Source organism: Capricornis sumatraensis, chromosome 7 (assembly GCF_032405125.1).
Source record: "Capricornis sumatraensis isolate serow.1 chromosome 7, serow.2, whole genome shotgun sequence".
In the NCBI taxonomy this organism is placed as follows: Eukaryota; Metazoa; Chordata; class Mammalia; order Artiodactyla; family Bovidae; genus Capricornis; species Capricornis sumatraensis.
The window spans coordinates 75,423,694-75,450,166 of NC_091075.1; positions in this window are offsets into that span (position 1 = coordinate 75,423,694).

A 26,473-nucleotide genomic window follows, 5' to 3' on the forward strand; every position below is an offset into this window, starting at 1 on the left:
GCACAGAGTCGGACATGACTGACGTGACTTAGCAGTAGCAGTTGTGTGAAAACTGTGTAAATCTTAATTATGTTGAAGTGGTTCATAGCGCTTTTCAAATCTACTATATCCTTCTGTGTGTGTGCTTGCTCAGGCTCTTCAGCCATGTCCGACTCTTTGCGACTCTATGGACTGTAGCCTGCCAGGCTCCTCTGTCCATGGGATTCTCCAGGCAAGAATGCTGGAGTGGGTTGCCATGCCCTCTTCCAGGGGATCTTTCCAGCCCAAAGACTGAAACTGCATCTCTTATGTCTCCTGCATTGGCAGGTGGGTTCTTTACCACTATTGCCACCCGAGAAGCCCACTATATCCTTCTACTTCTCTGTATATTCTACTAACTTTTGAGAGTTTGATAGTGAAACTCCAGCTAAAAATCTTAATTTATCTACTTAAAAAAGAATTGTCCTATATAATGGAACTATATGTAACCTTGTTCTATATTTTCCAAGTCTCTCATTATCATATCTTCATAATTAAAAAAAGAGAAAGTGGGAGTCTAGGGAATTTCCTTGTGGTCCAGTGGTTAGGACTCTGTGCTTTCACTGCCAAAGTTCAATCCCTGGTTGGGGAACTAAGATTCTACAAACAAGCCTCACTGTGTAAGCAATAAATAAATAAGTGAAAAAAAAAATAAATTGGGAGTTCAGGCTCATCATTTCCACAAGTCTAAATGAAGTCCACAAATAATTATCCTGATTAAAATATTCTCTTTGATGGTTCAGACTATAATGACAACATATTTATTTCACACACAGAGTTGTCCAAAGTCAGGCTGGAATTTGCGAGTCTCAGTTCATGCGATTGTGTTTTAGATTTAGTGCCAGTTTGAGGTGGGAAGAGGATCAAGCCCAGTGACGAAGCCAGAAAGCATTTCTTGAATGGAACCTGGGAACTGAATATTGTTATTTTGCTGGTGAAAACACAAGAAGGATATTTCTCCTTACCTTTGATTCATGCCAGTGGATTTCCCCACATATACAAATGTGCCTGTTAAATGCAATAGGCGCCTGGCCCACGCTCACGGTGCGTTCCCATAGTGCTGCCTGGTGCTTTCTGTGGGCACAGCACTCTCATTCAAGAGCAGTCACTGACACCTACGTCAGTTGCTTTGTGGCAGAATAGCTGTGCCCTGGTCTGGAGTTGCTGACACAAATGTTATTTATTAAGGGCATATCACCTCAATGAAAAGGCAGATTCTGGACAATGTTAACTTTCAGAAAAGTGTGCATCTAGCCTGACAAACAGTTTTCCCATATGCCTGGGCTGAGGTGGGCTACACAGAAACAAAACTGCCTTTAAGACACTAACATTTTGTCATGTCGGTAACATTGCCTTACATGTTTAAACCATACAGTGTTAAATATCAATCTGCAACAGATTGGGGGAGGCATTAATAATACTTATACTCACCATTTCATGAAGGGTCCATTATGCTCTAGGAATTTTGAACGTGTTTTCTTTAATCCTTACAATAATCATATGAGACAGGAACTATCAGCACCATCTCACCTATATGGAGGCGTAGAGATTTTAAGTGACTTGCCAAAGATGGCAAAGCTGGTAAATGGTGGAGCTGGAATTCATGCTTGTCTTTCTCTTATGATAGGTGTTTTGACATGGATTCAGGCCAGTGCTTCTCCATGACCATGCCTTACCTCAGAGCAGTTAAGTCACAGTCTCTAGATTGGGGTCTGGACTTGGGCAGCTTTCAAAAGTACTCAAGGTGACATTCATCACTGGTCTCAGGGGAGTGGTCTAGTGACAACTGCATTTGGGTAAAGGCTGGGCTTATCCTGGTTGTTAAATGCACAATTAATCTATGTCACCCTTGAAGATCCCTTGGAGGAGGGCACAACAACCCAGTCCAGTACTCTTGCCTGGGAAATCTCATGGACAGAGGAGCCTGGTGGGCTACAGTTTGGGTTTGTAAAGAGCTGGCCACAACTTAGTGAGTGACTAGACAGCAGCAGTAGCTCACTGCCTCTGTCCATGTCCTATGAGCTGCTGCAGCAATCTCCAGTAGCCTCTTGGGAATCCGTGCCCTCTCCAAGAACACACTCATGGTGCATCCTCTTGCACCTGGCATGGATGTCACATTTCCTCTCTAGCTTACTGTGAGTCTTTGGGTTACCAACTTTGGGGTCTTTGTGTGGCATTTTACTACCTGATTCTTGTCTTTCTCTTAGAAAGAAGCCTGGAATAAGTCCCAAAATTTATTGAGCCAGGTGTCTGCATGGTACTTGGCCCATGTGAATGGGATGGAGAATGGGTTGCACACACACTTGTGTACATATGTGTGTAGTAGGAGGTAACTGCAAAGTGTCCAGCCCCCTCTGAGACAGGTGTCAGTATCTTCTCCATCCAGAGATCCCTCTAGAGACCCAGTACCTCCCATTCTTTTGGGAAGGGTGGTCTCTGACCCCTCCTCCATTACCTGGCTGATTGGACCAAGGGCAGATGTCAAAATTAAAGGCACAAGTCTATTGGTTGGCTAGAGCACCAAATGGATGATCTCTCTTGGGAATTTGAACCAATGATCACAGAGATTTCACAGCAGAGGGCTCTGGGTATGAAAGACCATGAGTTTACAGAGTGCTACCCCCTCATGCTGTTTTAGGGCCTAAGGCTACAGCAATGCACACGAGAAAGTCCTGTTCTCATCAAGCTTATGTTAAAGTGGGGAAACAGCCAGACAAATAAGAAAATGTCAGTGGTCACTGTCCTAGTCAGTTTGGGCTGCTATAACTAAGTACCGTAGACTGAGTGGTTTAGAAACTACAGAACCTTGTTTTTCTCAGTTCCAGAGGCTGGGAGTCTGAGATTAGAGTGCCAGAGTGGTCAGGTTCTGGTGAGGACCTGCTTCTTGATTTGCAGACAGCTCTCTTTTAGCTATACCCTCACACGATGAAAAGAGGGCTATGTATCTCTTTGGCCTTGTGTTCTAAGGGCACTAATCCCATTTTTGAGGGCTCCACCCTCATGGTCCAATTACCAAAGGCCCCACCCTAAATAACATCACGGTGGGGATTCAATTTCAACATGTGAGTTGTGTGAGGGGGAGGGGACACAAACATTTGATACATTGCAGTGATAAAGGAAATGGAATGATAGAACAGGGTCATCTGATGGAGTATAATTGGGTGAGATAGATATCACCATATGCGGAGGTCAAGGAAGGCCTTTCCAAAAGGTGACAGAAGCAAGTGGGCAGAGGGCCCATGGCCACAAGCAGGAAAGTAGTACACACACACACACACACACACACACACACACACACACACACCCCTCTTTTGAGCTAGCTAGACTGGGCCTCCCATTCTGCAAGCCAAAATGCTTCAACTAAGAACAGGGATAAATGGGGGAAGATTCTGGATGGCAGTCTGCAGGTTTGGACTTCGCTCTGTCTCTGAAAGGGCTTTTGAGCAGTGTAGAGCGTGTCTTCATGGGAAAACATTCCTTTTTGAGAGTGGAAAGCTACTGATTGTACTGAAGCACGCCTTCCTCTGCCAACTGCTGGAACAAGAAAAACCACCACCGCCATCCTGACTGCCAGCAATCTGGCCAGCCACCACCTGTTCTCAATGCCTGTGTGCTGTGTTTAGCTTAGCTGGGCAGCTCCAACAGCACCTGGGATGCAAAAACATCCTGAATATCTCGAAACACTGCAGTGGGGCTGTTTAAACAGCACGATATTCAGGAAATAGTCATTATCTCCGTATCTCCTGCATCCAGTGGAGTGGATTACTGGATGAGCTTCAGAGGGCAGCTCCAGTGAGTGCCAGGTCTTACCCACCTAGATCTTTCGTCCACGGGGCTATGCTGCCACTGGGGAATTGGGGGCAATGGAGCCAGGCTGCTCCTCAGGATGCTGGAGAGGAATATGGGCTTGATTCTTACCTCTGGGTGGGGTCGTCTCTGCACATCAAATGAAATGTCTGCATCAGCACAAACAATGGGTGCAGATTTTCGAGGGAAGGGAAGAAACTGCTGCTTCTGCATATATTTTCCACAGGGGCTACTTTGGCTGGCAACAGGGGGGGGAAGGTGGAGGTAGGCAGAAGAGTCTCGTTTCTCTTCACTTCCCTGGGGAAGAGAGAGGATACACTATCAGCCTTCGCCTGGTGTCTTATTCCCTTCATTGCCTCTTTCCCTTCCACACCTGGCAGTAATCAAAGCTGACCTCAGAGGGAAAGCAATTGCTATCAGCTTGGGCTGGATGAGGTTCTCATCAGAGACACAGAGGTTGGTAGTCAATAACTCTGGGAGACTTTAAAATACTCTTCACTTTACAGCCACGTTCTGTCTCCCTCTGGTGTACTCTGATGTGCACGCCGATGCTTTTGTGGTTGTTAAACTTTACTTAAAAGTCAAACCCTTTATTCATGTGAATTTTATAGAGCTGGATTAGGAAGCAGGTCAGCTGAGCTACTTCCTAGGGAGGCAACTATAATGGATTCTGGAATAAATCAGAAATAGGGTACTTTTAAACTCAGGTTTCCACTTGCTGTTATCTTCAGAAGCTTCAAAATGTTCATTGTTCCTAATCCTAGTGAAGTGGAGGCCTTCATGTGGAAACAAAAACAAAAGCACAAAAACACTTTTGGATGGTGATGGCCAATTTTGTTTTTGTGACCTCAGCACACATGAGATTCACTCTGCCCCCACCAAGCCTGGCTGGCCAGCCAGCAACTGGCCAAAATTCTGAAACCCAACGACATGTCGCTGAGTCTTGCTTACTTAGGACAAATGCTTTATTTTATCACATGAATTTTAAGCCCTTGAATGTCTCCTAAAATATGACTGACTTGGCTGCATCCAGATTTGCATCCTAAATAAGAAACAAACATTTCAGAAAAATAGAACGTTTTGTTAACAGAATGACAAAACAAAACAGGATAAAAGCTCACTGAAAAAGCCACATAAGCTGCTTTTATCCCAGTGAGTCTGAAGGGCTGAGTCTGAGGGCACAATACTTTAGCAATTAGAAATAATGGGAAATCAGTGAAAGGAAAGACAACTGCAAATAAGTCGAAGTCTGTTAATGATAAGTATATGGGCTCATCTGTTGTTCTGAACATATATAATTTTTATCAACAGAAGTCAGTTCATTTCTTTTTATTCTGACTATATACTTTCACTCAATATTTAAAGAACTGGCATGAACCATTCACCAGACCAGAGAGCCCATCTGTCCTCGAGTAGCCTGACTAGGTGGAATCCTCGTATGTGTAGAATGAGGGTAAGTTCTCTCTGGTTGAAGTGGGAGCCGGAAGACCCACAGCCAACTTTCTCCTCCTGGCCTGAGGCTGCTCTGTTTGGTCATTGTCTGATGGTTCCTAATCTTCTTCTCTTTCTCTATACTCTTTAGTCTATACCAACTCCATTCTTGTACTTTCCACCACTTCTTAGCTGGTGGTCCCCAAATCCCAGTACTCAGAGCAGCCCTGGACCCCAACAAAGTCCATACTACATGGCACGTGGTGAGAGAAAACATGAATCACCCTGCAGTGAGTTTTTGCAAAGCCAAATTAATTAATAATACAAACCATTTTTTTTCATCATGGGATATCTATCCTACTTGTATAGTTGTTAAAAAATTCTTCCTTTTATGAAATAGTGAGGATAGCCGATTAAATAAATCTTTTGGGAGGCTAAATATAAAATTATTAACCCTGTGTTAGTTCTCAAGATTTTCATTAAAATTGTACTTGATTGTAAAATTCTAAAATTTGGGCATCACTGTCTTAAAGTACATCTTAAAGACACTCTGTGATTTATCGGAAAAAAGAAATCTGTTTATTAAAAAAATTTAGAAAAAAACAGATATGATAGAATTGGTGACACCAAAAATATCAATGTGTCAGTAATCACAGGTTTCCCCTCTCCCTCCCTCCTTTTCTGAGAAGGCTGGGCTCTAGAGTTTTGCTGTGCTAACTGAGGAAACGTGAGGCTGCAGAACTGATTAGTAATAGAAACTGGAGGAATAAAATAGATACATATGAAACAGGTGCGATGGAAGTGCCTGCACATTTGGCACCACCTCTATCTGTAAAGTTCCCTGGAGAAGGAAATGGCAACCCACTCCAGTACCCTTGCCTAGAAAATCCCGTGGACGGAGGAGCCTGGTGTCCATGGGGTTGCAAAGAGTTGGACACGACTGAGCGACTTCACTTCATTATCTATAAAATAAAAGAAACAGTGAATTTGGAAGCTTGGGGGCAATTATTGGACCCATTTAGTGTAGAGTAGTTTCTGTCATAGAGACCTTGCTGAAGAGAGATGATAAAGAGGCCTTCATCTAAGTCTCAGCTGAGTTGGGGGAACTGACTCTGCTCTTACCTGGGGGAAAGAGAAAGATGATTAAGTCATTAGTTAGACAAAGTAAGAGCTGACAACAATGATAAAGCATTGATATATCTAAAGGGATATTTTGTGTGTGTGTGTGTGTGTGCTGCTCTAACAGCAGTATTTTACGCTTTAAAAAAAAGAAAGTGACATCAACTGATCTGTCTTGCTGACTATATAAAGCATTAAAAATGTTTTCACCAACACTGGAAGATATTGACTGGCATGGTATGTTTCTCCTCTTCCTGTCCTCCATACTTCAAGTCTGTCTGCCCCTGGTCCTGTCTCCTTCATTAGGTACCTGGAAGCACCCCCATGAAATGAGCTACAAGACTGGGAAGGCATGAAGAACCTCTTCGCAGACTTAGTGAGGCTCCAGCAGTGTCCTGTGGCGTTTTACTTCTGTCCACAGAACCTCTCACTGGGACGGATTTTCTTTGTGAACTGGACTGGTGTTTTACCTGCACTGACCCTGGAAGGTAGGTATCTGCAGTGTCTTCCTGCATTTCTTTTCTGAGACTCTCTTCCTGTTCTCGGGTCTGTCCCCACTTGGGATGTTTCATATTCTCATAAAGCCTTGTGCCCAGTGCCTATTTAGAGGACATCTCTGCTAAGGTGATATTTAGCCCTCCCCGTGGTACTAGAATTTCATAGGGGCCATCGAGGAAACCCAGTTTAACTGAAGTGTAATGAAACACATTTTTAATGGTAAAGTTTTAGGTCCAATAGGCTCCCAGGGAAGGGTTTTAAGGGTAAACATTAGGAGCCCTTGAACTCTCTCCTGTGAGAAACTTCATTCTTAAAATCCCTGAGCTCACTGGACTCAGATGTCCTAGGATTGTGAACAGAATGGGGCTGATGCTCAGGCAGACAGACCATTCTCATCTGCTGTTGGCCTAACTACCTTCTGCAGCATTTAAATTATTCTGGTAGCTAAATTAGCCAGTAATTCTTAATTCATCAGAAAGTGATAAAAATGATTGGTGCATTTGAGCAGCAAGGATGAAGTTTGGTCTGGCCTGGGGAAGGGGGAGGTGATGACATCTGGTATATATGCTGTCTTCCATTTGGTCCCGTTCTCAGTTAAGCAGAAACTGTGTAAAACCTGCGGTAGGTCAGGACATCAGAGATTTAAGTTGGTAAATGGTGGCTGGGCCTGGAATATGGAGTGACTTCTGAGGAACTCAGTTCTACAAAAGTTTAAAGAGTATGAGGACGCCTTTATCTTGGTCAAATGCAGACAATCAATCTGCTCTTTGCCTGTGATAAATCGGGACCTTCCAAGGGAAGGTCAAACAATCCAGGATGGAAAATTGGCTGCAGAGCATCCAGCCTGACCTGGATGTAGAAATTTCTCCTGCCTTGTCTTGTCTCTTGCTGCAAATCATCCTGCGAGCAACAGGCAACAGCAACTTCAAGTCACACACATTTGAAGGATGGTGACTTGCGCATTATCCATGGTGAAAATCACAGCCAACAATCAATATGTATTTTCAGGCAAAGAACCATCATTCATTTCTGTTATCGGACAATCTCAGGCAGAAATCATATCTTTTGTGACTCGAATGCTCAACATTCTCAACTGCTTTTATTACTGTGACTGAGAATAGGGCTTTGCTTGGATTGGCATTGAGCTGCTGCAGTTTTCTGAACTGCCATTTCTATTGGGGTGTCCAGCATCAGTATGAGTTTTGGGAGAAGTGAAGGGGAAGAGAAGAAAAGAAAAGTTGCCCTTAGGGAACAAGCTGTTTTTGCTAGCTTGAAGCAGCTTAATTTGTTATCACTGATACTGAGTGTAATGTTGATTTAACTTTTGCATTTGAGGGTATTGGTTTTACAGTGAAAAGCCAAACACCAGCCATTGTCTAACAATGACCAGCATGGTTAGAATTTCAGACCCAGTGTGACACAGAGGACTAATGGCTGCCAGAAGATAAAGGGTCTTGTCCTGGCTCTTTGAGGTTAGCTCAAGTGACAGTTTGTTGTTCAGTCACTCAGTTGTGTCTGACTCTTTGTAACCCCATGGACTGCAGCACGCCAGGCCTCCCTGTCCTTCACTATCTTCTGGAGTTTGCTCAGACTCATGTCCATTGAGTCAATGATGCCATCCAACCATCTCATCCTCTGTCGCCCCCTCCTCCTCCTGCCTTCAGTCTTTCCCAGCCTCAGGGTCTCTTCCAATGAATCGGCTCTTTGCATCAGTGGCCAAAATATTGGCGCTTCAGCTTCAGCATCAGTCCTTCCAATGAATATTCAGGGTTGATTTCCTTTATGATTGACCGGTTTGGTCTCCTTGCTGTCCAAGGGACTCTCAAGAGTCTTCTCCAGCACCACAGTTTGAGAACGTCAATTCTTCGGTGCTCAGTGAAGCATCGATGCTTCAGCTTGAGTGACGCTAGCCAAGTCACTCTCCCTCTGTGGGCTTCAGAATTTGTCTCTCAGGAGACGGATGTGGAACACTTGATTTAAGATGCGTCCTTGACCCTATCATCAGGCTTGTTTTAGTCTTCATTAACATCATCAGTTCAGTTAAAGCAGGTTTCTATTGAAGGACAGCAGGCTGTTTCCAACTCTTTGCTGTGACAATGCTTCAGTGGACTTCAGGATCATACATATACACATTCTTATACTTGTGAGAGCATTTCTGATATTTTTGGAATTAGACTTGCTAGAATAAGAGGTATTACACAGAAAAATTTTTAAAAATAGATATTGACAAGTTACCTAACAAAAGCTGTAATGATATATGCTCTGTTACCCATTAAGATAGTTTTGGTGTCATGTGATAGAAAAGTCAATCCAAACTGGAGAAAGAAAATTTAATGGACCTTGTACCAAAGGTCGAGAGGAAATCTGGTTTTGGGCATGGTTCGATACAGGCTCGAAACTGATGTCATCTGACATCAGTTTCTCTCTCTTGGCCTCTCAGCTCTACTTCCTCAGGCAAGTTTCCCTTCATGGAATTAAAACAGCTTCATCATTTCAGCTTCTGGTCTAGTGAGGAATATCACACATTTCTATCCCTGAAGTTTTAGTCAATGTCTCTTTGGCTTTAATGGGTCACGTGCCCATCTCTGAATCAGTGAGAGTGCCCAGGGTCATGAAGGCTTTTACTGGCCAAACCTGGAGCTGGATGTGTACTCAGCTTACCAGAACATCATGATCTGAGGGTAGGACAAGATGGCTCACCAATTAGAGCTGGCAGCTATTTCTGGAAGTAGGGCCAATAGGTGGACTGTGAAATCAATAAAGGTGTATGGAGTCCTACTTACAGAGACAGACTCTCCCATCTGGATTTAGAAGTTTGTAGAGGGTGTTCCATCCTGAGAGCTGGCTTTCAGAAGAGCTGGCATAGAGGATCAGTGCAGTGGTATGATTTAAATGACATTCTTTGCACTGCTGGCTGGGACTGTAATTATGTACTACTGAAATGTTTTTAAGAGCTATCCTTAGATAAGATTGGCTTTATAACTGGAAAAGGAACACAAGTTTCTGTAAAAGAAAGGAGCAGATGTATTAAAGAACAAAAGCATCATAATGGTTTTGTTAAGGTTGCTATGGAAATGAATGAAAGCAAATTTTATTTTAAGTCCCTTGAAGTTAGTCATCTGCATAGAGGAGAGAGGTTTGGAGCAGGTGTTCATTTTTTCATTTGTTTTGTTTTGTTTTGAGAGAAAGAGATACCCTAAGGTTGGAGCAAAAAGAATTTGAGATATTTATCCTCCCTCAGGTTATGTAAACACTTTAAAAATTTTAAATTTTTATACAGTTTTTAAAGGTTACTTTCCATTTACAATTATTACAAAATATTGGTTATATTCCCCATGTTGTATAATACATCTTTCCTCCTCACACTGGTTGCCCCTAGTTTGTTCTTTATTTCTGTGAGTATGCTTTCTTTTCTGTTATAATCTCTCACTTGTTGTATTTTCTAGACTTCACATGTAAGTGATATCATATAATATTTGTCTTTCTCTGTCTGACTCGAGTTTGAGGTTTTTAATCTGGAAGAGACCTGATTATTTAGGCCACTGGTTCTCATATTTGTGGGAGAATCATCTGGAAATTCTGTTAGAATAGATTTCTGGGCTGCATCCTAGAGACTCGGATTTAATGGTTCTGGCCATTTAGTAGTTCTGACACATGGCCCATGTGTCTGCCTTCCTAATAAATTCCCAGTCATCTTGGTGTGGAGGATTACACCTTGGGAAGCACTGCTCTAGGCAGCTTCCCTTTCTCTTAGTTTAAAACTTGGAGAGGTGAGGGGCTGGCTCAAGGTGACTCTGAGAGTAAGCAGAAGAATTGGGGTTAGAATCAACTCCGTCTTCTCCCTTTCCTGCATCCCCTCCGTAAGGAAATTGAGCCCCAGGTTGGTTAGTGCCAAGGTCATAGAGCAGAGTTAGCAAAGAACCCAAATCTTTTGACTTTTAGGCTTGTCCTTTCTTCATGTGTCTCCAAGGTTTCCTCTCCTGGAGAAGTATAGTCCCAGGGGTTTGCAAATTTGCCCTTTCAGTAGCCAGGTTATCCAGAAAATGTTTGCCTTCAGAGCAGAGAACAAGGAGTTTGCACTGTTCAGTAAAATGAATCTTGAGCCTCATGATAGGGAAAGTCAATAGTAATCAAAAGCCTCTCTGGCCTGGAATAAAAGGTTGTAGCTGGTGTTGGGGAGGAAAGACTTTCCCCTACCCTCTTAAGTTCAGTATCTGGAGTATGCAAATTAAACTAACAAAAGACCAAATGGCAGGAGAGACTAGTACAATCTTATGAATATTTTATTTGCGCACAAGTTCAGAGAAAAGAAGTGAAACTCAAAGACATAGTGAGACTAGGGAGTTTATATGCCATTTTAACAAAGGAAATTGGGTTTGGGCTTCAAGGGATGCAAATCATGGGGAAGAGACCAGGAAACATACCAGGGGAACTACTGGAAGACCCAGGTTATTTAGTAAGGTCTGTTTCTGCAAACTCTTCTCAGTGTGATGAGAATGCTCTTCCCTTCCTGGTATGGGATGGGAAGGGAAATATTTTCACGAAGGGAAATGTGTGCTCTGCTTGTAAGTGGGTAAGAGGAAGGCAGAAAACTCTTTCTGCATCTAATGACTCTCAACTGCCTTTAGCTCAAAACAATCCTTATGTTGGCATATTCAGAGGGTGGCATATTCTGGATGCCTTCACTGGATTCAGAGACTTGCCAGCATCAAGGGTGATGGAACTCAGATGTCTGTTAGTACATTGTCATAGGGTTTAGGGTGAGAGTCAGGGTGACAGTCATCCAGCCCAAGGGAAGATATGCTTAGATTAAGAATTACTGAAAGGACTAATAAAATTAGATTTCAAATGATTTTATTTATATTTATGAAAAAATCTCCCCTTAATTGTGTGTTATGTTTTAGAGACTAGTAGTACTTAATGCCTGGAGAATCCCAGGGACGGGGAAGCTTGATGGGCTGCTGTCTATGGGGTTGCACAGAGTCGGACACGACTGAAGCGACTTAGCAGCAGCAGCAGCAGCAGCAGTACTTAATGATGCAGCTTAATGAAGAATTCTATTTTGGCTTTTAGAAAATATCTATGTTAACCAGGCCCAGGTAAAGAAGAGCGATTTTTACCACCAGACAATTACTAAAGGACCATTATCTACCTTATCTCAATTATGGGCAACATCAGAAGGAAGAAATAAACAGCTGTAGGAGTGTTGGACCTGCAAACGCAAACCTATTAAGTGAAAGCAAATCTCACGATCCTCTTGCTTTAAAATATCTTCCCAACCTAGAGTCCCTGTGCTTGGATTAGGCACTCACCGCTCCCTGAGTTATCCTGCAAAATGTACACACGTTTGCATGTCATTCTGAAGGAGTTCATTTATCAGCTCACTTCTCTTGAGGACAGGATAGGAATAGGAGGCAAAGCAGAAAATGACAGGCGCACAGAAAGGGGTGCCTGGGGGCCTGCAGACCTAGCCATACAAATACATTTATGTAAATTCAGTACTCTTCTCAGGATTATGTATGAATTTTTCCTCTCCAATTTAGGGACTGTAGTTAGCAGTTGGCCGGTGGGAGGAGTATTTTGGGAACAGGGGACCATCTAAGAAACCCTGAAATCTCTCCCAATGGTGAGTCTGAAGTTTTTCTCCACCTCTGCTCTTCCTTTAAAGGGACTCATGCCTTCCCAGACTTTCTGGTGCACTGTGCGTGTGTGTGTGCTAAGTTGCTTCAGTCCTGTCTGACTCTTTGCGACCCTGTGGACTGTGGCCCACTAGGTGCTTCTGTCCATGGGATTCTCCAGGCAAGAATACTGGAGTGAGTTGTCATGCCCACCTCCAGGAGATCTTCCCCACCCAGGGCTCGAACCTGAGTCTCTTAAGCCCTCCTGCATTGGCAGGCAGATTCTTTACCACTAGCGCCTGGGAAGCCCTGGTGGGCTTAATTGTGTGTTAAGCCACCTGGGAAGCCCTCCGGTGCGCTGTAGGTCATCGGAATTAATCTGGAGGCTCTTTTCATCTGCAAGCCCCTGGCGGTAGCATATACTGGTGCTGGATAGGGTGAGTTCAACCTCAATTCTGCCAGCATGTGAGCCGTGGGCAAGTTACCAAACCTCCTAGAGCCTTGCTGTCCTCACTTGTAACAGGCAAATGATCTATTTTCGCTGTCTATCTCTATCTATCTACTCTATCACCCTCTTTCACACAATAGTGCAGATCAAGAGGAGGCATTATCAAATCTAGACGACTGCAGACTGAGTTTTTCAGAAGCAGATGCTGAGATGGAGATTGGGGTACATGCCCTCTCTAGGGGTCCTCTCTTGTGAGTGGCAAGGGGAGGAGGCAAGCCTGGGCAGAAGGAGAGCTGGGCTGGAGGGCAGGCCCCCCAAAGACCCGGAGTGACTCCTGCCCATCAGAGTGGCCCCATGAGGGGCTGAGATGGCTAGCTCGCTCCGTCCCTGCCTCACTCAGCCACCAGACGAGGCTGCCTTGAGAAAGGCACACCCTGGGGCGAGGCCGCTCCTTCATCAGAGGCAAGCCCTGAGCTAACGTCTGGAGTTGTTTGCTGGTCACAATCCTGGAGCAGAGCAGCCAGGCCCTCCCTTAAGGCTGGGTTGGGGGCGCTTATCTTCACATCTACCAGGTAGGCACCCAACAAAATGCCTCCTCTGGCCACTGGAACCATCCTCTTTTTTTCGCTTTTTTCCCATCTTCTTTCCATCCTCCATCCATCTGCTTCTCTTCCACCTTCCACCTCAGCTCCTTCTGGAACTCCCATTCACCCCCACAGTCCTGAGAGCCCACAGATCCCCTGAAGTGTGTGCCTCAGCTGTTGTCTGCACAGTTCTATGTAAGCAGGAAGTTTAACATTTTGTTTTTTTAATCTCATTCAGATAATTTGCCAGTTACTCATGACTCCTCTTTTACTTTGGTAGAGAGGAAAACCAGCCAGCTCTATTCTGCTGAATAGAACAACACAGATGCTGGTGAATGCACTGTGGGCCCACGGCCCGCCAGCTGGTACTAACAATAGGGAGGAGGCTTGCATGCTTTGCTAACAGATTTCCAAGAACACCGTGGGCCGGCAAAAAAGCCATTTGGGCTGGTTTCTTTCCCCTCTGTTGCCTCTCCAAGAGATAGAGAGGCTGATGGATCACGAATGGGAACATGGTTGTGATAACATTTGGGGGGAGGTGAACGTCAAGGGTGCTGGGAAGCCAATGCACGATATAGAGACTAGGAGAAGACGGTAGATTTCTAATGCCTTTGGGATGCAGAAGCTGCTCTTGTCGGAAATTTGAAAATGTGTGGGCAATAGGAAGCCTGATTACGAGCAGAGGGTGGGAAACAGCTGGGAGGGCCCCCAGCTGGCTTGGTGCCGGTCTTCCTCTGATTTGGGCACCACTCCCTGGAGACACCCGTGTTTGTGGGTGTTCTGGCCCGCTTCTCTCTGAGCCTCTGGATCATTCTAAAGTTGGCAGAGAGTGAGCGCATGTGCACCACTTGGCCACGTGACAGAGAGGGCCACTGACTCTGTCTTCTGGTGATTGACGTGCTCTACATGGAATCTCCTTCATCTGGGCTAGAAGCCCATGTAAGGGGCTGGAAGAGACCACCAGCTTCCTCCATAGAGGGCAACCATGAAATCCACCCAGTGGGGGCCTCTCGTGCACTAGCTTCCTTCAGGAGTCCCATGAAGGGGACTAGGGGAGTCCTAGGGAAGTGGGAAGTCCCTTTCAAAAACCATATCAAGTTCTTGGCCATTCTTTTTTAAAACATTTTTACTTTGGTAAAAATACTTAACATGAGATCCATCCCCTTAACAAATCTGAAATGCATACATTATTGTTGATTAGAGGTGCAATGTTGTACAGCAAGTCTCTAGAGCTTGTGTGCATGCATGCTAAGTCGCTCAGTTGTGTCCAACTCTTTGTGACCTTATGGACCATAGCCTGCCAGGCTCCTCTGTCCATGGGATTCTCCAGGCAAGAATACTGGAGTGGGTTGTGATGCCCTCTTCCAGGGGATCTTCCCAACCCAGGGATTGAACCCTTTCTCTTATGTCTCCTGCATTGGCAGGCAAGTTCTTTACCACTAGCGCCACTTGGGAAGCCCCTCTAGAGCTTACTCATCTTATTTAACTGAAACGTTATGCCAGTTGGTTAATAACTCTGCATCTGTCCCTATCATTCCAGGCTTTGAGTTTATGAACCTGTTTTGGATATCTCATGTAAGTGGAAACATGCAGCACTTGTCTTTCTGTGTCTGGCATAATGTCCTCATGGTGCATCCACATTACTACTTATTTTTTTTCTTTTTTAGACATTCAGTGGAAGAAGCCAACAGCAGGAACCCCCATTTAGTTCCATGTTTGGGGAGGTTAGCCTGGAATCCTGCCATGTCTTGTGCAGGAAGAGAAGTATGAGGTTTGGGTTGTTGAAACTTGATTCTTGCAGTGATGCTCCACGTCATTTGCGAGGACATGGGCACCTCGAGAGGTTGAGGCACTCACCCCAGGTCTCACTGATCATGAGCCTTGGGGCAGGTCCTGAGTTTTGGCCCCATGTGGCTCCGCAGCCTTTAGGTCTGTGCTGATTCTGCTTCTGATTTTCCTCCAATCAGAGAAGACGTGGGGACATGGACATCTAACCCCCTGGAGACTCAAGTCAGGCTGACTAAATACCCAGGGCTTCAGAGGATGCTGTCATCCCCACATGTAAGTGGTCAGACGTCCGCCGTGCTCTGCACTTGCTGGCCGCCAGCATGTGTGGACACTGAGCCCTTGAAATGTGGCTCATCCAAATTGAGACATGCTGTGTCAGTTTTAAAGGCTTAGTATCAAAGAAGAAGGAAAACTACCTCCTTCACGATTTCTAGATGGATTATATGCCAAAATGATATTTTAGATAAACTGAGTGCAATAATTATATTTAAAACTATACTTTGCATTTATAACAATATGAAATATTACAATTAATTTCACTTGGTTCTTCTTTTTTAAAATTGTGGCTGCTTGAAAATTTAGAATACCCAAGTGGTTCACATGACATTTCTTTTTTAAATTTTTTAAACTTATTCTTTTGTACTGGGGTATAGCCAATTAACAAACAATGTTGTGACAGTTTCAGGTGAACAGTGAAGGGACCTAACCATACATCCACATTACATTCTTACTGGATTACTCTAGATTCACCCACGTCCCTGAACGCCTTTACTCTATCTTTAGCTTCTACTTCTTCATCTGATATCACTGTTATTGGTGGTTACTGAGTTCATCATCTGCTTTGGACCTTGAAATTTAAGAGGCAGTCCACAGCATGGTGGTACTTTGTACTCAGGTATGCATGGCTGGGGCTTCCCAGGTAGCTCAGTGGAAAAGAATCCGCCTGCCAACGCAGGAGACATGGGTTTGATCCGTGGGTCGGGAAGATCCCCTGGAGGAGGGCATAGCAACCTGTTGCAGTATTCTTGCCTGGAGAATCCCATGGACAGAGGAGCCTGGTGGGCTACAGTCCATGGGATGGCAAAAAGTTGGACACAACTGAACATACACACACACACACACACACACACACACACACACGCACATTGTTATAATCAGGTGTTCATAGGGGTCGTGGCAGTTTAATGTCAATGAAGAAGTCTCCTGGGATTATTCACTCAACAGATATGTATGTAACATCTTATTAATGAACTATTATGCCAGGTTCTGGAACAAGAAAAAATTGTCTCTGGGCTCAGAAGAAATTGTCTCTGGGAGCTTATAGTGGCGGGGCAATGGACATTATGATGGTTAGTGTTATGTGTCAAAAGACCTGGTCTATGGGCTGCCCATATATTTAGTCTAACATTATTCTGGGTGTTTGGGGATGTGATTAACATTCGAATCTATAGACTGAGTAAAGCAGGTTGCCACCCTCAATGTGAGTGGGCCTCATCCAATCAATGGAAGGTCTGAATAGAACAAAAGGGCTGAATGAGAAGGAATTTCAGCAGCGACCCCTTGAATGGACAGCAATCTGTTCCTGTCTTTGGGCTTGTACTGGAATTTACACTGTTTGCTCTCTTGGGTTTTTAGCTTGCTGGCTGCAAATCTTGAGACCCTTTTTTAGCTCCCATAGTCATATGTGCCAACTCTCTGTAATAAATCTCTTTATCTCTCTCTGGAGAATCCTGACGAATCCAGACACTAAACGATGTACATACTGGATAATTATATAACTGCTTAGGGATGTGGCATGTGGTGAGCTGATATGGAAATATCTAGGGGCATAGTCTATTCCACCATCTTCAGGGTTACCCTAGGCTCTCGCCTTTCCCCAGAGCATCCTGGTCCACTGGGTAATCTCCCCCAGTCTGGCCACCTCCTTGTGTCCACAGGGCAGGACATGAGCAGCCAAGTCTCTACCTTAAGTCTGGGTCAGAGCAAACAGGCTCTTTCTGTGCCTTTACCACTCTCTACCCCAGGCAGGGGAGGTCGGCTCTGCTTTTCTGTTCCCCTCATTTCCTTTTTATTATTTAAATTTCTTTTGATAAGATGAATGAGTGAAAATGAACACCTTGAACACTTCTGCCACTTGGCATCATGTATGTTTTATGAAGTTTTGACAGTGAAACAAAAAGTGTCATCCTTCTTTATATAACTCAATACCACATTTGCAGTTTTAGAAATGTCTTGCATTCCTGGTGGAGAGCCTGGGAGTGGGTCAGGGGTGGGTATCACACTGTGGATGTCAGCATGTGGGGTTTGGATGCAGTGTGGTCAGATTAATGTGGATGTCAGTCCTAGCTGTCTACTGTGTGCGTGACCCTGGGCAAGTCATTCAGAGTTGCCAGACCTCAGCTGTCTTGTCTGTAAGATGGGCTCATACTGTGTACTAGGAGGGTTCCCAGGAGGATCAACGATAAAGCATGGAAAATGCCTGGCACCGGTCTAGCATACAACAGACGTCCAGTTAGTGCTTTCTGTTGCCAGGGTGAATGCTTTTCATGGGGAGGTTCCTATGTTCTCTTGCCCCTTTGTCCCAGTAAATCAGGTTGGCAGGGGGTCAGAGCCTGAGCACTTAGGTTAGAACTGTTCTGCGCACTGTGCATGGATCCTGTGGGTTAGGGGTTTGGACAACACATGCAGGAGTAGCTTGTCTGCTCCACCGTGGCTGAGTGGGAAGACTTGGATGGCTGGGGGGCTGGAATCATCCACAGGCTTCTTCACACACATCTGGCTGGGGGTGAGGTGGGTTCTCTGATGGCTAATGACACTGATGACCTTTTCATAGGATTATTGGCCATTATCTTCTTTGGAGAAATGTCTAGTCAAATTCTTTGCCCATTTTAACATTGGGTAATCTTCTAAATTATTGATGTATATGAGTTCTTTATATATTCTAGATACAATTTCCTTATCAGATATTTATTTGCAAATACTTCATCCCATTTTATAAGGCATCTTTTCACTTTCTTGACAGTGTCCTTTGAAGTACCAGTTTCAAATTTTAAGTCCAATTTATTAGTTTTTATCCTGGTCAAAAATCAGTTGACCATAGTGTTAAGGTTTATTTTTGACTCCAGTTTTATCCCATTAATCCATATGTCAATCCTTTTGCCCATAATAAACTTATGCCGTGATTACTGTAGCTTGCAAATAAGTTTTGAAGTCAGGAAATGTGAGCCCTTCAACTCTGATCTTTTTCAGTATGTGATGTTTTGGCGTCAAAAACATATCCTATTAACAAAGCCAAAACTCTAGGTAAAACAGTGAAATAGACAATTTTGGGCAAACTGCCTCCCTTTCTATACCCCTTTTCTTTTTTATTCCCTGCAAGCATTTAGACTCTACATGCTTTCCATCCAAGTCTTTATCCAAAGCTGCTCTCTGGGGATGAATATAATAAACTTTTTCTTACTTAGGTAAAATGACTAAAGAAGCTTAAAGTCATTACCATTCTCAGGAGAACTTGCTTTTTAAAAAAGGGAACAAAAATGTCTTAAACCTGAGGAATTACTGTCTAATGGTAACATTTTCTCTGTAAGCAGGCATAGAAAGTGCTTTTTTAAGTCAGGGAAGTCATCATATTGCATTCAAAAAGATCTGATGGATGGGTCCTTATCCTGCCTATGCCCATGGCCAACTTTGTTCAAAGTTTATTGATTCTTTCTTCCCCCACTGTGAGTTTTACACCCATTGCTTACTTGCTTCATGACCTTGGGCAAATTAACCTCTGTGAAGCTCAGTTTTCTCTTATGCAGTATGGAGAAAATCATTCTCATTGCAAAAAAATACCAGGCATTTGTTCTGTTTAGCTATGAAAAATAAGACTGAAACACATTTGAACTTAACAAGTACAACTCCAAAAACCAAATGACCTCATCGCGATCTCTTCAGGAACAAAGACAAGCTTTCTATTTAGGCAATTTAATTTTTCCTTTCGAAATCCCTAGGGATGGTATCTGAGAACCATTTAGGAAAGTCAGATTTTATTGAAAACAATATCTGGAAAAATGGAATAGAGATACTCAATCTCTCTCCTCCTTCCTAGCAACTGCTGAATGTGGGACACCTTGCTCAGTCATATTTGATTTGGAATAAGAATTTTTGTTTTTCACACCTAGTGAGGATCTGTTTTATACTTTCTACGCTCTTCCGAAGGATCAGCATATCTGATCCTCCAGGCATTCCTTCGAGACCAACTTTACTGCCATGTTACAGATGAAGTGGTTGAAACTCAGAGAAGTAACAGACTTAATCCCCCAACCCTCTTTCTGTGCACTTCACAGATTTGTAAGGCTGAGTGAGAATGATCTTGGCCCTTAAGACTGTCACCTACGCCATTCCAGACCCAGAGATGCATCTGTCTTTTGTTTCATACACTTTTTGGAGATTTTATCTCATTTGGCCAATGGGAGCGCTTCTGTTCCTAGAAGCCTCTTTGTCGATGTTTAAAGCAGAGTTCCAAAGAATAGCAAGGAGAGATAAGAAAGTCTTCCTCAGTATTCAGTGCAAAGAAATAGAGGAAAACAATAGAATGGGAAAGACTAGAGATCTCTTCAAGAAAATTAGAGATACCGAGGGAACATTTTCATGCAAAGATGGGCTCAGTAAAGGACAGAAATGGTATGGACCTAACAAAAGCAGAAGATATTAAGAAGAGGTGGCAAGAATATACAGAAGAACTGTACCAAAAAGATCTTCATGACCCAGATAATCACGATGGTGTGATCATTCACCTAGAGCCAGACATCCTGGAATGTGAAATCAAGGAAGATCCCCTGGAGAAGGAAATGGCAACCCACTCTAGTACTCTTGCCTGGAGAATCCATGGTCAGAGGAGCTTGGTAGGCTACAGTCCACGGGGTCACAAAGAGTCGGACATGACTGAGTGACTTCACTTTCACTTTTCACTTTAGGAAGCATCACTACGAACAAAGCTAGTGAAGGTGATGAGATTCCAGTTGAGCTGTTTCAAATCCTGAAAGATGATGCTGTGAATGTGCTGCACTCAATATGCCAGCAAATTTGGAAAACTCAGCAGTGGCCGCAGGACTGGAAAAGGTCAGTTTTCATTCCAATCCCAAAGAAAGGCAATGCCAAAGAATGCTCAAACTACCACACAATTGCACTCATCTCACATGCTAGTAAAGTAATGCTTAAAATTCTCTAAGCCAGGCTTCAGCAATACGTGAACTGTGAATTTCCAGATGTTCAAGCTGGTTTTAGAAAAGGCAGAGGAACCAGAGATCAAATTGCCAACATCCTCTGGATCATAGAAAAAGCAAGAGAGTTCCAGAAAAACATCTATTTCTGCTTTATTGACTATGCCAAAGCCTTTGACTGTGTGGAACACAATAAAGTGTGGAAAATTCTGAAAGAGATGGGAATACCAGACCACCTGACCTGCCTCTTGAGAAATCTGTATGCAGGTGAGGAAGCTACAGTTAGAACTGGACATGGAACAACAGACTGGTTCCAAGTAGGAAAAGGAGTACGTCAAGGCTGTATATTGTCACCTTGCTTATTTAACTTATATGCAGAGTACATCATGAGAAATGCTGGGCTGGAGGAAGCACAAGCTGAAATCAAGATTGCCAGGAAAAATAGCAATAACCTCAGGTATGCAGATGACACCACCCTTATGGCAGAAAGTGAAGAGGAACTAAAAAGCCTCTTGATGAAAGTGAAAGAGGAGAGTGAAAAAGTTGGCTTAAAGCTCAACATTCAGAAAACGAAGATCATGGCATCCGGTCCCATCACTTCATGGCAAATAAATGGGGAAACAGTGGAAACACTGGCTGACTATTTTTCTGGGCTCCAAAATCACTGCAGATGGTGATTGCAGTCATGAAATTAAAAGACACTTACCACTTGGAAGGAAAGTTATGACCAGCCAGCATATTAAAAAGCAGAGACATTACTTCATCAACAAAGGTCTGTCTATGGTTTTGGCTATGGTTTTTCCAGTGGTCATGTATGGGTGTGAGAGATGGATTATAAAGAAAGCTGAGCACAGAAGAATTGATGCTTTTGAACTGTGGTGTTGGAGAAGACTCTTGAGAGTCCCTTGGACTGCAAGGAGACCCAACCAGTCCATCCTAAAGGAGATCAGTCCTGAGTGTTCATTGGAAGAATTGATGTTAAAGCTGAAACTCCAATACTCTGGCCACCTGATGCGAAGAGCTGACTCATTTGAAAAGACCCTGATGCTGGGAAAGATTGAGGGCAGGAGAAGGGGACGACAGAGGATGAGATGGTTGGATGGCATCACCGACTAGACGGACATGGGTTTGGGTGGACTCTGGGAGTTGGTGATGGACAGGGAGTCCTGGCGTGCTGTGGTTCATGGGGTCTCAAAGAGTCAGACACGACTGAGCGACTGAACCGAAAGATGAGAAATGCAAAACCTATGACCCTCTAACATAAAACACCTGCATATTTTCCCGAGATGCTTTGTGAGCGGGTGAGTTTTAGTGTAGCTGAGCTTGAAAACCACTCCCTAAGAGGATCCTGGTGCGACTGTAGAGCCAGACGCGGCTCCCTTGGCATTGAATTGCGGGCCCCCCGCCCGCGTGGCCCTTCCTGCCCTCCGGCCGCGGGCTGGCCGAGCATTCCCAGACTTGCCCGGTAGATGGCAGCATTGTGCAGCCGATGGCCCCTCTCCTCTGCACCGGCCCCACCTCCCCCGTCCCCGACTTCTCAGTGCTTGGCTGCGAGGCGCAGGTAACAGCTCCTCCAGACTCCCGGATGTCCGCCGTGCCGCACCATCTACAGTTGGTCGGTTCCTGGCGGGCCACAATAGATCTGAATCAACAGCATGGGTTTCACTCAGGTGTTTTTGTGGCTTCAGGCACAACCGTTGCTTTGGCTCACTAATTGGCCCAGATCGTTACCCTTCCTCCGCCCCCTAACACACACAAAGAAGTGCAGGAAAGGCGGATAAACGTACCCTATCGAAATGCTTTCCTCCCCAACTCCTTTTGTGCCGTGAACTTTATCCTTGGCGACCCCCGTGTCCCCAGTCGCACGGGTCCAGCTTCTCTCGCCGGCAGGGACTCCGCTTGCCCTACGATTCCGACTACCGCCGCTAGAGGGCACCGACGTCACGTGCTGTGCAGGAGCCCGGCCGGGACAGAGGCCGGCTGGTCCCGCGCCGCCCGCGTCCTCGGCTTGACCTTGGGACCCTCATCTGCCGGGGACGGCTGCCATTTCCTCTTCCCCGCTCTGTGGGCTCCTTCAGGGGTGCTCTGGGTTCTTTATCCTCAGAAATCTCTTTCCACCCATCCCCCCCCCCCGCCCCGCCCAACTTGCTTCTCGTGCTGGGGAGGGAGGTGGGAGGGGGGTTCATGTTTGGGAACACATGTAAGAATTAAAGATTTTAAAATTAAAAAAAATAAGTGGAACTATTAAAAAAAAAAAAACAACAACTTCTGTCTTCGAGTAAACCTCAGGTAGGAGGGAAGGAGGGAGGGAATCTTGTGATGCTAAGCTCCTCCCTGCTGTCTACCTGCGTCTCTCAAGACACCTTCCCCCTACCACCAAGCTTTAGGTTGGCCAACTTCCTCAGTCCCCCTCACCACTCTTCCACCCACTCCCCTCCACTTCTCAGAAGCTCATCCTTAATTTCTGCATCTCCTTAGAACTGGCACCTTCTCCTTGCCTCCAAGATCTAGCTCACTTCCACAGTTCTGGCAGTTCCTTTCTCTATTCTCAGAAATTTGCTTTCCTTTGCCAACCCTTTAAATGTCCCTGGTCCCGGAATTCTATCTTTGGCACCTTCTCAACTTCCCTGGCGGCTCAGCTGGTAAAGAATCCGCCTGCAATGTGGGAGACCTGGGTTCGATCCCTGGGTTGGGAAGATCCCCTGGAGAAGGGAAAGGCTACCCACTCCAGTATTCCGGCCTGGAGAATTCCATGGACCTCAGTATAGTCCATGGGGTCCCAAAGAGTCGGACACGACTGAGCGACTTTCACTTTCACTCTCCCCACCTTCCCTGAGAACCTGATTATGTGCCTGGAGCCCAAACCCACCACCACCTTCTCAACAACCACAAGCATTTGCTGATCACTAACCTGATGACAGTCATGTTTTTATCTGCCGCTCAAATTCCTCTTCTGAGCTATGGACCCATTTCTTCATTTTGCAGGGCCAACAGGGGCTGCTTGGAAACTATGTTTAGCAAGTAGTCTTTGGGCTGTTACACTGAGGGTGGTGGGCAGCCTTTGTATCTTGTTTAGCAATGCTTTGAGCTGACAACGCTTCACCCAAACAGCTGGGGTTTCTCTTTCAAGGCTTATCCAAGATTGGAGAATGTCCTTACCCAGTGCTTAACTGGAGATGCAGTGACTGAATCTAACCACTCCTTGCTCTGCCACCTCCTTCACCCCTGTGATGTGGGAAGCACATCTGGCCACATGATCCTAGTCTCCATCCCAGCCCTGGATGACTGGAGCTGGGTACGATGCCTGACCTGAAGCTATAGAACTGGGGTGGCAGTGGGATGATCCGAGTCTTCTCTTGTGACTTTGGGACTGGAATACTGAAAAGGTTGGTCTAGTCAGGAGATGGAGAAGGCAATGGCACCCCACTCCAGTACTCTTGCCTGGAAAATCCCATGGATGGAGGAGCCTGGTGGGCTGCATTCCATGGGGTCACTACGAGTCTGACACGACTGAGCGACTTCACTTTCAATTTTCACTTTCCACTTTCTTGCATTGGAGAAGGAAATGGCAACCCACTCCAGTGTTCTTGCCTGGAGAATCCCAGGGACGGGGGAACCTGGTGGGCTGCCGTCTGTGGGGTCGCACAGAGTCGGACACGACTGAAGCGACTTAGCAGCAGTAGCAGCAGCAGTCAGAAGATGGAGAGCTGAGCTGAAAAGTCACCTAAGTTGGGGCAGGGGTATGTGAAAGATGAGTGAACAGAGGCAGCCAGCTGAATCAAGGGAGGAAGAAAGAGGGGAATGTTCCAGAATATCTTCATTTCCAGTTGCTCAAGAAACCCAGCGGTGCTCTCTGCCCTTGGTTCTTGAAGGTTTTTCTGTATCCTTTCAGTGGCCTCTTCATTCTGAGCCAGTCCAGAATTATAGCTATTTCATGAAGTGGAGGTGGTAAAAGCAAAGAAAGAAAAGACAGGCTGCAGAGAGGACCAGCAGCACTGAGTGGGCATCTCCGGGGGACTGACAGAAGCCGAGAGGAAGCGGAGAGACTCAAGCCCCGCCCCCTACCGGAAGTTACCGCCTTTGTTACTGAGACTCCCTGCATCTCACATATCACTGGATCTTAGTTTGGAGTTGGTCAGCTATGCTCCAAAAGTAATGTGTTTGAAAGGGTCACAAGACTTGCAGAATAATACCCAAAGACGAAGTGATATGAAGCATTTGTTAAATACTTGTTTTATGTCAGGAACTGAGTTTCTGGGGACACAGAGGTGATTAAGTCATGGTCCTTAACCCAAGGAGCTCGGATTCCTTCAGAGATCACACATACACCTAAATATAACACAGGGTTAAAGTAGAATTATGTCCGAAATGCTACAGGAGTATAAGCAGGGCATGGGGAACTAAGATCCTGCATGCCACATAGCATGGCCCCTCCGAAAAAGTGATAGAATTCAATAAATATAAAGTTGTATATTTAGGGTAACATCTTAAGTTGATTTTCAACATTTAAGTTGATTGATCAACATTTAAGTTGATTTTCAAAGATTTATGTTCAGGGATGTTTATGGTCAAGGATAGTTATGTCTCCATATTTGTAAAAATATTAAGTGAAAAAATAGGGAAAATGAAATATCCAACTATTGGAAAATGATCAAATATCCTGTGTATTCAAAACTGGGTCCAAATCCCCACTTCTCCATTTACTACCCGTTATTAACAAGTTACATTATCTCTGTATGCCTCTTTCTAGAATGTGTGTATGTGTGTGTATGTGGGCGAGTCGCTCAGTCGTGTCCGACTCTTTGTGACCCCATGGATTGTAGCTTGCCAGGCTCCTCTGTCCATAGAATTCTCCAGGCAAGAAATACTAGAGCAGGTTGCCATTCCCTTCTACAGGGGATCTTCCCAACCCAGCAATCGAATCCAGGTCTCCTGAGTTGCAGGCAAATTCTTTACCATCTGAGCCACCAGGGAAGCTTTCCGTTTAGAATATAGGGTTACTAATACTACCTCATGGTGAAATATAGGCTTACTAACACTGCCTTACATGGTAAATGCTACGCTCCTCCGTCCATGGGATTTTCCAGGCAAGAGGACTGGAGTGGGGTGCCATTGCCTTCTCCGCTGCATTATATTATTGCCTATTAATATTACATTTTTAAATATGCTTAATGTCATCTGCAAGTTTTCAGTGTATAATGGTAAGTGGGGAAAAAAGTCTACATTATGCAGTTTGATCTTATTTTGTTACACATTATGTGCATTTGTGTTTGTCTGTAGGTTGGATCTTCTGTGTGGTTAGCTTGGGATATACATGCGGTCGCATGTGTCCAGTGAGCTAAGGAGAGGCCCCGTCTCACTGCACATGAAAATTCCTTTCTCTGTCCCAGTGATCCCCATCCTGTGAGACGTTGAAGGCTCCTCTGTTCCATTTATTAAGCATCAGTGATGCTCCCACTTGCCTTGTGCAGACAACCTGGGAGACTCTGACTGGTCCCCCACGGCCTGCGTTTGCTGCTCCCAGCACTGGGGTCTGGTGGAAGCAGCTGGCCACCACCTCCTTGGGCCCTGCTGTCACCACTGGTCAGGGCGCGGTTCTCATAGCTCTGGGAGGAGGGTGTGTCTCCTCATTGTTCTGTGTGCACAATGGCCTGGGCTCCCAGTGTTTCAGTTTCCTAGTTTACTCTTGCACACATTTTCCCCAGACTTTCCCTTGGTGCTTCAGGGACTGCTGCAGTAGAGGCCTTCTGCGTTGGCCTCGTGCTGTGTGAAATCACCTCCCCTCCACACTGAGAATTCACTAGTCCAGGCTCTTGCGTGAGACCTGTTGAACTCATCAGAGACATTTGAAAACAAGTGAACCTCAGGAGAAGTTGTTGGGGGTCTTGATTCCTTTTCTCCTATGAAGCTTCTGGGCTCTCTCAAATTGGCTCGCTGATTCCCCAGTGGCATCTG